General features: G+C 40.9%; 1 long non-coding RNA gene across 1 annotated transcript; it reads right to left on the minus strand.

Annotated features, from left to right (window-relative positions):
- Positions 1-3,745: 3,745 nt before the first annotated feature.
- Positions 3,746-13,754, minus strand: LOC140068690 (uncharacterized). The gene is made up of 2 exons (XR_011848525.1): positions 13,582-13,754; positions 3,746-4,000 (listed from the first exon to the last, which is right to left on the minus strand). It is a non-coding gene; the product is annotated as an uncharacterized lncRNA (long non-coding RNA).

Below are 13,754 nucleotides of genomic sequence, written 5' to 3' on the forward strand. Positions count from 1 at the left end.
GCTCTGTAATGGTGCACAGTATATATCTATATATCTCTGTAATGGTGCACAGTATATATCTATATATCGCTGTAATGGTGCACAGTATATATCTATATAGCTCTGTAATGGTGCACAGTATATATCTATATATCGCTGTAATGGTGCACAGTATATATCTATATATCGCTGTACTGGGGCACATTATATATCTATGTATCTCTGTAATGGTGCACATTATATATCTATATAGCTCTGTAATGGCGCACAGTATATATCTATATATCGCTGTACTGGGGCACATTATATATCTATATATCGCTGTAATGGTGCACATTATATATCTATATATCTCTGTAATGGTGCACAGTATATATCTATATATCGCTGTAATGGTGCACAGTATATATCTATATATCGCTGTAATGGTGCACAGTATATATCTATATATCTCTGTAATGGGGCACAGTATATATCAATTTCTATGTAATGTGGGGACAGTACAGGCAGTTAGTTACAAGGTTTGTTCTTAAGTTGGATTTGTATGTAAGTCGAAACTGCATATTTTATAATTGTAGTTCCAGACAAAAAAAAAATTTGTTCCAGTGACAATTGGAGTTCAAAAATTTTTTTGCTGTAATAGGACCAAGGATTATCAATAAAGCTTCATTACAGACACCTTACAGCTGGTCATTGCAGTCTGGGACTATAGTAACATCCAGAGAGGTCACCAGAGGTCACAGGGGTCCGTCTCTAACTAGGGGTCATCTGTAAGTATATATATACATACTCACACTGGAGATCAAAATTAGGGCACACAATTTTCTAAAAATCAAGGTCATTGCACAGAATAAAAATGTAAATTAGGTAATTGTAAATCATTTATTACAGAACACTTTCAGATACCTGCAAGTTATTAGTGTTTATCTGGCACCTGGTGGTAATTTCCTTCTTTATCTGACAAACCCTTCATATCTATATCTATCTGTAATGGGCACTTGGTATATAGATCTCTCAGTGATGGGAGAGAGTATATATAGATCCATATTTAGCACTGGCATCACAGTATATGAGGGTACTGTATGCATGTGAATTGGAGGGCTCTGTAAATAAATTTGGGATACTGTGCACTGTATATATGTATATAAAAACCAAGGTCCTGGTGATTTTGGGATTTGTTCTGTAGAGTAAATTACTAAGAAACTGCCCTGATATTATACACTTTATTGGGAAATATCCAAGTCTTGAAATTAGAGTCAGAGAATTGAATATTTATCAGGATTGAGAGAATGGGTAGACTTGAAAAAGTTATACAGTAAGTCCATTAATTCCAACCTAAATTTTTTTTCAACAGTGTTTATCCAGAGGAAGGTAATCATCATAAATTATGAGAAAATTTCCTTCCCAACTCCAAGTGGGCAAACGGAATAACCCTTGGATCAACATTTTCCTCCACCATGGTCCATGTCCACCATGAACCAAGTCCAACTATCATGGATTGTTGCAAAAAAGCCCAACTGTAACTAGGGGTCATCTGTAAGTTGGGTGTCCCTAAGTCAGGTACTGCCTGTATATTTAGTTTATTTCTTGTCTCGAAATCTAAAAAAAAACAACTTTCATATCTAACCCAGTCCAATAATACCAATAAACTCCAGTCCTATATATAAAGTAGGCTGGCATCTCCTAATACTGAAGATCCGCCAAGCCTGGACCCCCAGTTGATACGACTCATCTGTACACAATAGTTTTTTCCTCTTTCTTGCATTCCCTTTGGCATTACATCACTACGTCTCCTATATCCATCTGCAGTTTTTCCCTATGTCTAACACATCGGCTATTCCCTTTATAGATTCCTCCGTGTTTCCCATGATAGCCACAAATGATGATTTACTTTCCCTTTATAAAAGTTTTTACAAACTTTTTGAAAATAAATTCACAATAGAAAAAAAAAAAAAACCTTCAATAGTTGCCTTAACTTTGACCCCACCATAAACTCTGCGAAGGGTCAAAATGGCTGCTGAAAGGATGGGCACATCCTGGACAGGTTGTCACCGGGCATTATATTATACTGAGTGTTATGTCTATAGGCCTCTTTGTAAACAACTGTCATCGGCACATTTTTTCCATGTGTCCCTGTGAGGAATTGCCTTATTAGCCCAAATTTACCCTTTTCTATTGAAGATTGCTAATATGTCTCAGCACCATCCCAGTGTCCCTGGATTTGCCCTTCATCCCTTTATGTCATTCTCTTTATCCTCCTGTTTCCTATGTTCCCCGATGCGCCTATTTGTTGTCTATTGAGTTCTTTCCATCCCATCCTCTGCCTCCTTGTTATGAAAATGCGCCCTTTAAAAGACCTTCTTCTCTTCTCTGTTATCCCCTGTGCCCCCTCATTGTCACTGTTCTCACTCATTGCTCCCTTTTTTTTTCCATTGGCATCCCTTGATCTCCCATCTATACTGGTGCACTCAATATTGTAATGTTCTTCAGAATCTGAAATAACTCGCATGGTGATGAAGGGTTGAACTTTTTCCATTATCAGGGGCTGTCTCTTTTTCTCGGGAAGGTTATTATAGAGGCCCACAGTCATTCTCAAGGTCAGGAACGCTTATGCTCCTTGTAGAGAGTCTAGTGACCTGGTAAAGATCCGTCTGCTATGGGACTTTCTGGAAATCTTTATAGTAGACGTGCTGATGTCTCGGAAAATATCGGATCAGCTTTTTCTTAAGCTTTAAAAAATGATCCTGACATTGAAATTGAGAAGTCACAAAGCTAAATACAATCATCTATTGCCAAGCCAATCCTCTAGATAGAAGACTGATGTCAAAACAACTTCATGTTTCTTCCCGTAGAGTATCTTCTACTTTTTTCATACTAGATTATGACATTATACGAATAATAACATGTTGGTTGTCAGGGTGTTTTTTCTCATGTTAACGGGCAATGAGAAGTTACAGTCCTAAAGACCTTCATCGTTTTCCCGACGTGTTACCCGAATGGGGCAGATTTACTTACCCGGTCCATTCGCGATCCAGCGGCGCGTTCTCTGCGCTGGATTCGGGTCCGGCCGGGATTTATTAAGGTAGTTCCTCCGCCGTCCACCAGGTGGCGCTGCTGCGCTGGAAAGCATTGGAACGCGCTGGAGTTTACCGGCTCAGGCTGAGTGAAGGTAAGTGCAAGCTCCGCGACAGATTTTTTGTTTTAAATGCGGCGGTTTTTCCGAATCCGTCGGGGTTTCATTCAACCATGCCCCCGATTTCCGTCGCGTGCATGCCAGCGCCGATGCGCCACAATCCGCTCGCGTGCGCCAAAATCCAAGGGCAATTCAGGGGAAATCGGCGCAAATCGGAAATATTCGGGTAACACGTCGGGAAAACGCGAATCGGGCCCTTAATAAATGACCCCCAATTTCTACACTTCTATAATAAAATCCTTGGCACAGTGTTGGGACCCTACCACCGTATCCATTACTGAATAGATAGAGCAGAAATAACAGAAATGGCTCCTTGGGTCCACCAAATGAAATTATTCTGCCGGCCCATGCTCCATAAAATCCTAGGAAATAGATCACAGTAGCCTTCAACTTGAATTGTCTTTGCCTTGTACAGTATAAAACCTGGGCCCACCGGAAGGATCCTATGATTCCCCGGTGGTCCAGTCTGACAAACTGTTTCACTAATAATGCTAGATAATGAAGAAAAACATGCCTTTAAAAACACAGAAAACCCTAAATTAATAGAGCAAGTTTGTTTAGGACTCCCATCCATTGAAGTAGATTAAAGAGTTGTAATTTAATTAAATTGTAATAAGCAATGAGTGATTCTCATTATCCCCGGTGGTGGAGCTGCAGGAAAAATGAACACTTGCTTGTATTTTTTTTCATTCTCATTCAATGTTGGTCTTGGCGGCAGGACACCCTGTAGTCAATGCATAACTAAATTCTTCATAGTAGACATCTCAGTTGACTTGATACAGTAAGGCTGTTCTCCATTATTCCCTTGTTCTGTCCCATCATAGGAGCCTAAAGAATAAAAGTGCTGGATGTTTATGATGATTGCTGCCAAAAATCTCATTATCACACCTTCCTTACTAGTTTTATGCTTTTAAATACACATAGACAATCATATTACTTTCTTTCCTTAAATGGGCAGCATGCTGGCTTAGTGGTTAGTATTACATCCTTGCAGTGCTGGTGACCTGGGTTCAAGTCCCAGCGTTAACATCTTCTTTCCGTGTTTGCGTGGGTTTTCTTTGGGTTTTTTAAAATTAAATTACAGTGACCTAAAGTGGTTTTCAGGAGGTGTTGCTCCATTCTCTACACCATTGCCATACCTGATTTTTTACAATTTTCCTCAGTCAATGATTCTGGTTTAATATGTTAGACACACCCCCGCTCCCACATCCCCACCCACCTCAGTGCAAAATGTAGCATTTTCTTCACAGTTGAGCCCATTATGCACCAAAAGCCTTAATGGGTTTGAAAATCAATTGGTTTGACCCCATTTGGAATTAAAGGGTTTTTCAGAAACCTGGACAAACCCTACACACGAGGATCCACATTGCTCCTGTCCTTTTAGTTTTCAAACCTGCGTCCAGCTGGAGGTTCTGCGGATTCACTGGACCCACTTAAGCCAATGTGTGGCCTCCTCGGACCAGGGGACAACAAAACAACCTATCTATGAATATTAGCTCAGCACAATTTATGTATATTAAATTGTGTATATTAAATTGTAGTTTTATACTATAAAACAAATATGTATATTGTAATATTTATACTTAATATTTAAGACAAATCTTATAGTTCCAGAGATGAATCCAGACAGTAAGAAAAGGACCGGGCCTTCGGCACATAACACAACACAAAACCTGCTAGTCCGAGCGCTAACTAAATAACAAGTCAATCCTGAAGCTTTCCACCAGGTAAGACTCACAGCCGTGTTTGCAGTCCCAGACTTTGAGGTCTCAGCTCTCATAGGCAGCGCTCTGCAATCCGCTCCATGAGACAGAATTTGACATTAGTATTTATAAGCCAAAACCAGGAATGGTCTAGAACAGTTATGGCGAACCTATGGCACGGGTGTCAGAGGTGGCACTCAGAGCCCTCTCTATGGGCACCTGCGCCATCACCCCAACGCAGAGTTCGCCAGACAGGACTCAAGGCCTCTTGCAGTCCCAGGCAGCCCAGGAGCCTAGAAGGAAGCTGCAATGATAATCCAAACTTCTTCTCCTTATTTCTACTGTGTTGGTGTCCCTGGGTGCCTATACAATTTAAACATGTAACAGAGCAGGGAGTAATAAGTTACTGTTTAAATTATTGAATCGGCACTTTGCAAAAAATATTTGGGTTTCGGTTGTAGCTTGGGCACTCGGCATGTAAAAGGTTTGCAATCACTGGTCTAGAACATATAACAGATGCAGATCTTTCCCTAAACAGGAGGGGTAAGAGCAGGCTATACCTGCTGAGGAGGCTGAGGGCATGTGGAGTGCAGGGGGCACTTCTTAAGACCTTCTATGTAGTGGCATTGTCCATCTCTTCTTGGGTGTAGTCTGTTGGGGAAGCAGCATCTCAGCTAAGGAGAGCAACAGACAGGACAAACTGATTAGCTCTGTCCTGGGGGGATCCTCCTGACACTGTGCAGGTGGTAGCTGAGAGGAGGACACTGTGTATGTTGAAATCTATTTTGGAGAATAGCTCCCATCCCATGCATGAGACTGTGGTGGCATTGGGGAGCACCTTCAGTGACTGCTTCACCCCAAGTGTGAGAGGGAGCGTTATCGGAACTCATTCCTCCCCGCTGTGATCAACAAACAAGGCCCAAACAGAAGTAACCTGCGCCCCCACCTAACCAGTCCCTATTGTTCTGTCATAGTTTGTACTGTACTCTCTGTATTCTCTCTGCTACTGTTACGTTGGTAATTTCCCCACTGTGGAACTAATAAAGGATTATCTTATCTTATCCCCACAGCCTGCACCATGTTACACACCTGCTATAGGTGCAGTTGATTGCACAGACATGTGGTCCAAAAGCCCGAGATGCACCAGGGATTGGGAAACCTACAGTCTCTTTCCCCAATACAGCTCCAGGCCCATTTTTTCCAGCTTTTACAAGAAGCCAGCCTTGGACTCCGCTTTCCATTAAACACAACAACTACCCTGGAGCCTGAGGATGCTGGCACCTGAACCCGATTTGGGCCGTTTTTAAGCAGTCCGTTAAAAAACGCATCAGTTTTTTTGAAAACGCATCAGTTGTCCACTTTTCCCAATTATCAGAATTATCATAATTGGGGAAAAATGGACAAAAACGGAAAACACGGATGCGTTTTTTAACGGACTGCTTAAAAACGGCCCAAAAACAGGTTCAAAACTCCACGTGTGCCACCCTAAGGCACATAAGATAAAAATCTAGGGAAAACATATCTACCCTTGATAACTCACACCAGACAGAAAGCCAGAATAAATGCAAATGTAATATACAGTAACAAGTAATAACAGGCGTTAAATTAGTACATTGGTAAATTTTTAGAAGCTCCATACCTGGCTCAGAAATAGTTACACATAAAAGTAAGAGGGACACTTACACAAGAATTTGGCACTGCCTAATTGTTCATCCGTTTCAATGCACGTGTATTTTTCAAGGGGTGGGCAAAAAAGGATGCAACATTCCCTGGAAAACAGACGTGACATCCCATAATTAGACATGGCCACCCATTGGCCGATGTGGATCCCGTGATGACATGGAACTTCAAGCTAGAGTACCGGAGCGACGCCGGATATTCCTGATTCAAGGGGTTTTGTAGGCAGTCATTTTTGTTTCATTTTTAAAAATTTCTTGGAAGAATTGGAATGATCATTTCATTTTTACATGAATTTAGAGACTGGTTTGGAGTGTGGGAAGATAAGACGTAGCGAACTGATGACTTTCAGTTTGACTTTCTAAATCTTTTTAGGCCATTTTGACCTTTTATGATACAAAATACTGCACAAAAAACTCTAAGCTCCTTATAGCTGTCAATGAACCTTTTAATGAATTCTTAAGAAATTTTCTTGGGCTCTGGCTATTTTGGATACTCCCTGTTTTTCATATTTTTGTGGGGTCATTTAAATACAGGATGTCAGATTTTGCATCTGCTTGGTTTCAAGAGTGACGGTCAACTTTTTAGGGACTGATAGAATCCCCTCAAGTATATTTTATCAGCAAACACCCCCGCCAGCTCACAGTCTTGGAGACGTGGCTTCCTATTGTCCTTACGAGGGTCAGGAAGCATACCACGGCCAGGGAATGCGAATGGGACCAATGATTTAACTTTTCTCTGGTCACTTAATTTTTCTTGCCTATTTTATACATTATTGTTCCTCACATTAGAAAGTGTTGGTGAAGTATTCCAACAGGGGAATATTACTAAAACTAGAGATACTGATAACAAATAGCTTAGAACATTGAAACTCATAGCCATTGTCTTACACCAAGGGGGAAACATGGACAATTCAGCCAAATTTTAGGAAGTTCTTTCTTGCTACGTTGCTACCTCATCAACATCTGGAGTTACACTTGATGCCTGACCTTGATCGAAAATACAAAAAGGGCGATGCCCATAGGAGTATCAGTTCATGTTATGCAAAAGAGAGAAAACCGGAGCCAGCATTGATAAAGGGGGCTGATTCTATGAATTTGGCAATGGTCTAAAGATCTTAGGTCTTTCTTCCTTTAGCTTATACTATTTGTTTAGTTACTATTTAGTTAAACAAGTTTTCACGGTCAAAAATATTCATAACATATCCATAAAATAGGTCCTCAATATCAGACTGGTCGGGGTCATGGTCTTCATCCTGGAGGACCCCGGTTAGGTATAGAACTACGGTATTTCTCCTAGCCTGATTCATTGCTGATTAATTTGCTGCCCACATGTCTTTAAGTCTCTGCAGCACATCTCCACACTGTGCCCCTAAAGATACAACAGTCACGTACAGCACTGGTACACACTCTTTAATTACTATGCAGTGCCATCACCTCCTCATTATTATGTGCAACAACAATTCCCAACTTTACATATTAAGTAGCACAGTACTTGGTATTCAAATATATAGCACAGCTTCCCCTAAGTAATTAACACAGGAGGAAAATTACACAGTAGGTAACGTGTAGCACAGCAATCTCCTCAGTAATTAAAGGGGTTTTCCAAGGGTATAAAAACCTTGGGTGGCCGGGATGGGGCGGGTTAAAAAAAATAAACATGTACTTACCTCCTGGTGCTCTCTGGTCTGTGCCCCACTGCACTCAGCTTCCGCCCCACCCCTCCCTATTGCCAGTGCTGTATAATGCGAGATGGGTGGCTTTCTACCCCTGTTTGTTCACATGGGGCACAGACTGGAGAGATCACAGCGCTTAATGTCGGGAGGTAAGTACATGTTTATTTTTTATTAACCCGCCCTATCCTGGCTACCCAAGGGTTAAAGTGAGTAGCTGCAGTACCAAAGTTAAAAGGGTTAACTAGATCTACTGGGTCGGATTAGACCCAGTACAGCCCTGTCCAAGATACAGTAAAAGAGGTAATTACTCCCTGTAACTGATGCTCATATATATATGCCCCAGTTACAGGGGAGGAAAAACTATAACATATTATATATCAAACCAATCATCTCAAAATAGGGAATTCATTTATAATGTTCGTGTTGAGATAATTTGAAAAAGTAAGGTAGTGCACCGAAATTAAAAAGATATGGCCTTTAAAGGGAACCTGTCATCTCAATTTTACAATTGCAGCTAGTGACAGGTTCCCATAACTGACACCCTTCTTTTAGCTAAAAAATGTTCCCCTTATATTACCATATATCAACGTTATCTAATGTTACCTGGCATCAGAGGTGGCGTGTGCTGCTCAGCCGGCCTCTTCCATCTACTCCTCCCTATGTCATGTGTCTCTTCTTAGCATGTTATGTGATCAGGGTGATGTCATCTAAGGTCCTTTACCCAGTAATGTTTGCAATATCTACCTCATGTATGTATCTGATCACATGAAATCATTCCTCCCCTTCTTCCATAGAAGCTGCAATGATTTCATATGAGACCTGTCAATCAGGAATAAGGGCACAGGGCAGTAAACACTGCATATATAGGACCCCATTAGGATCATTGGACTCTCGGGAGCTGCATATAAGTTTAAAAAGCATATTTTTTTAACATTGCAGGTATGGAGAGGAACCATTTAGGGATAAGGGCAATGCTTTTTTAACTAAACATAAGTATTTAGGGGGTTAATTTAATGGCAGGTTCTCTTAAAATTCCCTAAAAATTCCCAGTGATTAAAGGGGTTTACAAATATTGAAGATGTTATTACAGTCACTGTGGCCACTCATTATGGGGACATCACTTACTTCTCAGAGACATCAATGAGCAGCAATATCTTAGGTTCACCATGAGTTGTCCTGAAATTAGGACTGGTGCATCTTGGGAATGTTTGAGCTTTGCTACTTTCCCTGTCACATTGGTAAATTTATAGGACAAACTAAGTTCTACTTTAAGAACAACTGAGGCTTCACTTTTGTTCCACATGTTATAGAGACTCCTCATATGTCACTGGAACAAAGGAGCCCGAGTGCTTGCCAAATAATCCTGTGTGGTCTGATAGGACTGAATGTGATCACAGGGAGCAGTAATATTCTAATATAGTAATATTTCCAAGTATTAGAGGGACTTGGAGAATTAACCCCTTAAGAACACAGCGCAAACTTGTCTTTAATTCATATGGTTCCCTCCTTCCTTCCAAAAACCATAACTTCTTCATTGTTCACAGCTGTTTGAGAGCTTGTATTTTGTATGAAAACACATATTTTTTTTATTTCCGCCATTTAATGTTTTTTGCAATAAATTGGGGAAAAAATATCTATCTATCTATGTATTTATCATCTATCTATCTCATATCTATCTATCTATCTATCTATCTATCTATCTATCTATCTATCTATCTATCTATCTATCTATCTATCTATGCATCTATCTATCTATCTATCTGTCTATCTATGCATCTATCTATCTATCTATCTATCTATCTATCTATCTATTATCTATCTATTATCTATCTATCTATCTATCTATCTATCTATCTATGCATCTATCTATCTATCTATCTATCTATCATCTATCATCTATCTATCTATCTATCTATCTCATATCTATCTATCTATCTATCTATCTATCTATCCATCTATCTATCTATCTATCTATCTATCTCATATCTATCTATCTCATATCTATCTATCTATCTATCTATCTATCTATCTATCATCTATCTATCTATCTCATATCTATCTATCTATCTATCTATCTATCTATCTATCTATCTATCTATTATCTATCTATTATCTATCTATCTATCTATCTATGCATCTATCTATCTATCTATCTATCTATCTATCTATTATCTATCTATTATCTATCTATCTATCTATCTATCTATGCATCTATCTATCATCTATCTATCTATCTCATATCTATCTATCTATCTATCTATTATCTATCTATTATCTATCTATTATCTATCTATCTATCTATCTATCTATCTATCATCTATCTATCATCTATCTATCTATCTCATATCTATCTATCTATCTATCTATCTATCTATTATCTATCTCATATCTATCTATCTATCTATCATCTATCTATCATCTATCTATCTATCTCATATCTATCTATCTATCTATCTATCTATCTATCTATCTATCTATCTATCTATCTCATATCTATCTATTTATCTATCTATCTATCTATCTATCTATCTATCTATCTATCTATCTATCTAAAAAGTCGAAGAAACAGCAGCACAGTCCTGGTAAAAGGTGGTAATGGGTGCTATCCTTGACTCTGACCAGTCAGAGTCCAATAGACAACAATTCAAAGAAAATGGCAGCACTCCAAAATAGTGAAAAAAACTTTGGTGTTTATTCCACCTCCCGCAACGTTTCGGCTGTTGTTCAGCCTTTGTCAAGCGAGGTGTGTCTAGTTACATACAGATATTTATAGTCGCAGTGCAATGACATCATGAACAAATGTAAACATTACAAGATCGTGCTACATTTCATACAATAGTTTTAAGATCAATTGATCAATATGTGCAACAGTGAAATGACAATCATAAGATGGTACAGTATCCAAATTTGCAAATTGTGGCTTTGATCAGTGAAGATAACTCACCCATGTGGAGCCTCCTTTACAGAAAAAATCAAAATAGCCGCAGGTCGCGTCTCGGCAGCGCTTCTGCGCATGCTCGTGACCTGTAGTGGGGAGCAGATCAGAAGTGCGCATGTCACGCATGCGCGTAAACTCTTAAGGTAGCAGCGGACGCCATCTTGGAAAAGGGTGTCTCCGCTAAGTAAAAGGTTACAAGGTAACATGTTGCTGCTAACGATCTTACTGGTGCGAGGAGGCAGATTTAAGTTGGGATGCTTACACTGCACCTGTGTGACATCACATGACCAGGGATATAACAAACCGTGCACCTGTGTGACATCACATGTCCAGGGATATATAACGAGCTGCACACCTATGTGACATCACATGACCAGGGATATAACGAGCCGCACACATGTGTGACATCACATGACCAGCGATATAACGAGCCACGTACCAGTGTGACATCACATGACCAGCGATATAACGAGCCACGTACCAGTGTGACATCACATGACCAGGGATATAACGAGCCACGTACCAGTGTAACATCACATGACCAGGGATATAACGAGCCACGTACCAGTGTAACATCACATGACCAGGGATATAACGAGCCGTGCACCTGTGTGACATCGCAAGACCAGGGATATAACGAGCCGTGCACCTGTGTGACATCACATGACCAGGGATATAATGAGCCGTGCACCTGTGTGACATCACATGACCAGGGATATAACGAGCCACGTACCAGTGTGACATCACATGACCAGGGATATAATGAGCCGTGCACCTGTGTGACTTCACATGACCAGGGATATAATGAGCCGTGCACCTGTGTGACATCACATGACCAGGGATATAATGAGCCGCGCACCTGTGTGACATCACATGACCAGGGATATATAACGAGCCGTACACCAGTGTGACATCCCATGACCAGGGATATATAACGAGCCGCGTACCTGTGTGACATCGCAAGACCAGGGATATAATGAGCCGTGCACCTGTGTGACATCATAAGACGAGGGATATAATGAGCCGTGCACCTGTGTGACATCATAAGACGAGGGATATAATGAGCCGTGCACCTGTGTGACATCATAAGACGAGGGATATAATGAGCCGTGCACCTGTGTGACATCACATGACCAGGGATATAATGAGCCGTGCACCTGTGTGACATCTCAAGGCCAGGGATATAATGAGCCGTGCATCTGTGTGACATCTCAAGGCCAGGGATATAATGATCCGTGCACCTGTGTGATATCACAGGACCAGGGACTGGCTTTTATCAACAGGAATAAAACAATGAAGCTTCCTATGGAATTACAAAAAGCAGAGATCAAAAACACTGTGAGGAATCTTTAATGAGTGGATGTTGGGGTCTTTGTTTTGCATTAAAAGTAAGAGTTAAAGTATAAAAAACGACCATTCCAGTTTTTATTTTATACTTTTTAACTCCGCAGTCTCCACACCTGCCTAGTACTTTTGCACAGTACTGTATATTCTGTAGCAGCCACTGCACTGATTTTATGAAGTGTGATTCTAAACATAATATAAAGCGCAGCAGAACATGTTGGTGCTATATAAATATTTATTGTTACTATTATAAATTGTATCTTAGAATTAATTAATGCTGGGATCAAACTTCATTTTTAGTATATGTTCAGCGTACAAGGGTCCATTCACACGCGGTAAGCCCGCCGTGCGAGCATACCGCCGTGTGCTGGAGTGGAGGAGGAGGTGACCCCTCCTCCCTCCATAGAGAATAGCGGTGCACGGCCGCGCACACGCCTAAAGATAGAGCATGCTCTATCTTTTTGCGGTGTGCGGCCCGGATCGGTGCTACACATGTGTGGCACCGTATCTGCACCTTGCCGCTATTGCCGTCTTTGGGCAATGTACGTCCTCGCAGACGGCCATGTGAATGTGCCCTAACATGGGAAAGCTCCTCCCAGATTGCATCCAGAGTGCACCCAGTGACATGTACTGGCGGGACACAATGTATCCTGTGGAAAAAGCAGGATGGAAAGACGGAATAATCTACGTGTTTCCATCCTGCACCCTCCTGCTGAGCGACGTAATACACTCAGCGGAGGCAACAGAAGTCTATAGGGGGCAGAAACAACATCCCGCAGGGTCTGCTGGGCAGATAGGTCACTCATCAGGAGGGAGGACGCCATATGAGGACAGTGACATCACTGTGGAAACACCCCTAACATTGGCAGCAGCCAATCGCCAGCTGCGGCCGTTTTTCACTCACACCTCACAACTTTTTTTTTAGAGAGAAAGAGAGATAAAAGATGTGAAGATGGAATATCTTTCTACCTAAGCCGCGCTTTTGTTCTGCCCCCTACTCCACCCACACACAGTATAATTTCCCCCTTCATTTAACATTGTAGCTCCCCCTCATAGTAAACCCCCCTCTTACTGTACATCACAGCAGAAATCTCTCATATTGGGGCAGATTTATCAAGCAGTCTGAAAGTCAGAATATTTCCAGTTGCCCATGGCAACCAATCACAGCTCAGCTTTCATTTCACCAGTGCTCATGAATATTTTAAAGGGGAACTGTGATTGGTTGCCATGGGCAATTGGAAATAT

This window comes from Engystomops pustulosus, chromosome 1 (genome assembly GCF_040894005.1).
Source record: "Engystomops pustulosus chromosome 1, aEngPut4.maternal, whole genome shotgun sequence".
NCBI classification, from domain to species: Eukaryota; Metazoa; Chordata; class Amphibia; order Anura; family Leptodactylidae; genus Engystomops; species Engystomops pustulosus.